Source organism: Schistocerca nitens, chromosome 2 (genome assembly GCF_023898315.1).
Source record: "Schistocerca nitens isolate TAMUIC-IGC-003100 chromosome 2, iqSchNite1.1, whole genome shotgun sequence".
Classification (NCBI taxonomy): Eukaryota; Metazoa; Arthropoda; class Insecta; order Orthoptera; family Acrididae; genus Schistocerca; species Schistocerca nitens.
The window spans coordinates 295,596,421-295,600,626 of NC_064615.1; positions in this window are offsets into that span (position 1 = coordinate 295,596,421).

Sequence of the window (4,206 nt, forward strand, 5' to 3'; positions counted from 1 at the left end):
GGTTTCCATGGGACCTATGGTAGTAATCGAAGACATCACGATAGCTGCGGACAGCCTGAACATTATTCCGAACCACCTGACCAATGGCGTTCTGGAGTGCTTTTCATAAACAAAGAAATTTTTTAGAACTAATTTTCCAATGTTTCTGAAACGGAAAATTTACCATCAGTTTCGACACACACTCACACACACACACTTCATGAGAGATGGATACAGAGGTAATGGGTGTTACAAACGCTATTTCATTATCGCCTTTCACAAAAATAGTGCCGCCCTATTAAACATTCATGTGAACCGTTAAGAAAAAAAAAACTGAAATACGCAGAAGCAGTTTTGGAAAAAAACGGACCGACGTGTAAACGGCCGCTAGGAACGAAAGAAGGATGACAATTAACGACCATGTTTCTTTAATTCTTGACAGCTATTAGGGCACGTCGTATTTCTGATAGGTGCGGAATCACCTCTCCTGAAAGGCCCCACACTGCATACGAAGTTTCCGAAACCTATTACCTGTTCCCCCAGGCACGGTAATTAACGCCGCCTCATCTTCCGAGAACACACACGCATGGAGCCGTAAGAGACGATCTAATTTCGTATTCGAAGTGAGAAAAACGAATAACCGAACTCAGGCGTCAGAGAGAAACATCGGCAGCCATAATTTACATCACAACGCCGTAAATCCACGAGGGAATTATGTGTACAAATTATCGATAAGCAATGCTAGTGCATAACAATGTAGCTTTCGTAGAGTAAACTTGTTAAACAATTACGGAATCTGGCGAGAAATCCCACATTATGTAACCACAATGGATTTCATTAATTTTGAAATCACCTACAAGGGAATATAATTTAAGATTTAATTAGATATAGTGGACTTAAGTACATTGTAAATCTGACCTGTATGACACATACGCATTCGACAACAGTTTCTGTAGATGTGTAACAGCTCAGACATGTGAATAGACAATAATTACTATGGTTGTATGTTGTCATTCTAACTGCTAACACAGTAGCTTGCAATCATTTATTACTTTCTCTGCTTACTTGGTCACTCTTAAATAGAGTCATCTCCTTCACTAGAACTACCGTGCAATTTGGTGTAACTGCATTACGCCTTCCAAAAGCATCTCACACATCTGAAACACGATTCACGACCTAAGGAGCATGGGGCCACAGCATTACTGTAATGCCTTCACCTTATGGCACATTTTTCACAAGTAAGCTCTTCGACGACGGCTACTGACTTCCCCAGAAAGGAAATAACCGCAAATGGCAGTAGAGTAAGTAGAATGAAACGGAAAATAATCTCATCTTCAAATTTTCATGCCACCAAAAATCTTTTGCCTATTGCGTGAAGATCTGTACGTCCGCAGATGCTGTTTGCTGCTTACACAGTACTATCATTACGATATTGGAATGTTGCACGCGTTCTGCGCTGTCTCTCAATTGGATGTGAACGTTACGTTTGTCGGAACTGTAAATCACTTCTAAAATCGTTATAGGAAAGAAAAAGATTCCATTTGTACCCTATCCAAGCCACACCTCTTTGGGCGGTGCAATGAGCCATCCTAAGTTACCAAGTGTTTTTGACAAGACCAAATGTTCGATTTTTCCACGCAAAAACTCGAAAAACGCTAATCTGCCTTCCCCTTCGTATTTCACATACGGCAATTCTCTTCTTCTAGTCACCTTGTGTTTTGTCAGCAACTTGTCTGAGACACAATATCATCTCCAAGATGTAAATAGATAAATTTGCTACACCACCTTCCTGTTGGCTAATAGGATGTCATCATTCGAATGTTTGTGCCACTCCGTACGACACTAATTCGTAGGATCGCAACTAGTGTTACATCCTTGTTGTAGCTGGGATTCACAGTCGTACAAAACTTTTTGAAGGACATCATCTTTACGCCAGTAACAGTCACTGGTGTAAAGATTTCGGCAATTCACAAATTTAAAATGTTCACAGTTAGTCTCCCAAAAAAGTACTTTAGTCACAATGCGGTGACCGTTACTTCATTTAAGTTACAGCCAGATAGGATGCAGCAGTTTGCTGATATTTGAAAGGTACCTGACCTACTACATTATACTGATATATCACATTATTCAACAGGCACGAGATGAATAGAGAGGGCCGGTGGGTCTATAGAAAGATCGACGGGCGAAGCGTACAGCTTCTGTCCAGGAAGTTCGTCGGATAATGTCATACTGCGCACAGTCGTAACTCTTACGACTGCGCCATCGCCGGAACCCTGTGAGTAGAAGAGATGTGTTTTAGAATAGCGAAGATGAACAAGTGCACATACCTCGCTAGGTGTGCACTTCAAAAGCCCATGTTTACTGGACTTTTTTTTCTTGTTTTGGTCCATACACCCACCTCTCTAAATATGGAAAGCAAAAAGCTTGCAGTAGAACAGATTTGTTTCAAAGTATCGAAGATGAAGTAATGCTAATGGCTCTGAAAGTATGCATTTTAGAGTCCATGCTTCCTAGACTCGAATGATCGTTCCTGTCATATCCCTGGAAACTGACCACGCCCATAGGACACCCCGTGTACATATAAATGATTTGACTGTTAGGAAGAATAGCAATCTGCCACTGTTTGTTGTTTACGCTTTCGTGTACAGGAAAATGTCGTCGCTGAGCGACTGAAGGAGATTACAGGATGGATTAGACAATTTGTACTTAGAACGATGAATCGCAACTTTCTCTAAATGTAGCAAAATGTAAGCTAATATACACTCCTGGAAATTGAAATAAGAACACCGTGAATTCATTGTCCCAGGAAGGGGAAACTTTATTGACACATTCCTGGGGTCAGATACATCACATGATCACACTGACAGAACCACAGGCACATAGACACAGGCAACAGAGCATGCACAATGTCGGCACTAGTACAGTGTATATCCACCTTTCGCAGCAATGCAGGCTGCTATTCTCCCATGGAGACGATCGTAGAGATGCTGGATGTAGTCCTGTGGAACGGCTTGCCATGCCATTTCCACCTGGCGCCTCAGTTGGACCAGCGTTCGTGCTGGACGTGCAGACCGCGTGAGACGACGCTTCATCCAGTCCCAAACATGCTCAATATGGGACAGATCCGGAGATCTTGCTGGCCAGGGTAGTTGACTTACACCTTCTAGAGCACGTTGGGTGGCACGGGATACATGCGGACGTGCATTGTCCTGTTGGAACAGCAAGTTCCCTTGCCGGTCTAGGAATGGTAGAACGATGGGTTCGATGACGGTTTGGATGTACCGTGCACTATTCAGTGCCCCCTCGACGATCACCAGTGGTGTACGGCCAGTGTAGGAGATCGCTCCCCACACCATGATGCCGGGTGTTGGCCCTGTGTGCCTCGGTCGTATGCTGTCCTGATTGTCGCGCTCACCTGCACGGCGCCAAACACGCATACGACCATCATTGGCACCAAGGCAGAAGCGACTCTCATCGCTGAAGACGACACGTCTCCATTCGTCCCTCCATTCACTCCTGTCGCGACACCACTGGAGGCGGGCTGCACGATGTTGGGGCGTGAGCGGAAGACGGCCTAACGGTGTGCGGGACCGTAGCCCAGCTTCATGGAGACGGTTGCGAATGGTCCTCGCCGATACCCCAGGAGCAACAGTGTCCCTAATTTGCTGGGAAGTGGCGGTGCGGTCCCCTACGGCACTGCGTAGGATCCTACGGTCTTGGCGTGCATCCGTGCGTCGCTGCGGTCCGGTCCCAGGTCGACGGGCACGTGCACCTTCCGCCGACCACTGGCGACAACATCGATGTACTGTGGAGATCTCACGCCCCACGTGTTGAGCAATTCGGCGGTACGTCCACCCGGCCTCCCGCATGCCCACTATACGCCCTCGCTCAAAGTCCGTCAACTGCACATACGGTTCACGTCCACGCTGTCGCGGCATGCTACCAGTGTTAAAGACTGCGATGGAGCTCCGTATGCCACGGCAAACTGGCTGACACTGACGGCGGCGGTGCACAAATGCTGCGCAGCTAGCGCCATTCGACGGCCAACACCGCAGTTCCTGGTGTGTCCGCTGTGCCGTGCGTGTGATCATTGCTTGTACAGCCCTCTCGCAGTGTCCGGAGCAAGTATGGTGGGTCTGACACACCGGTGTCAATGTGTTCTTTTTTCCATTTCCAGGAGTGTAGCTGAACAGGAAAAAATACTTCTGTAATATTCGAAAACAGTAT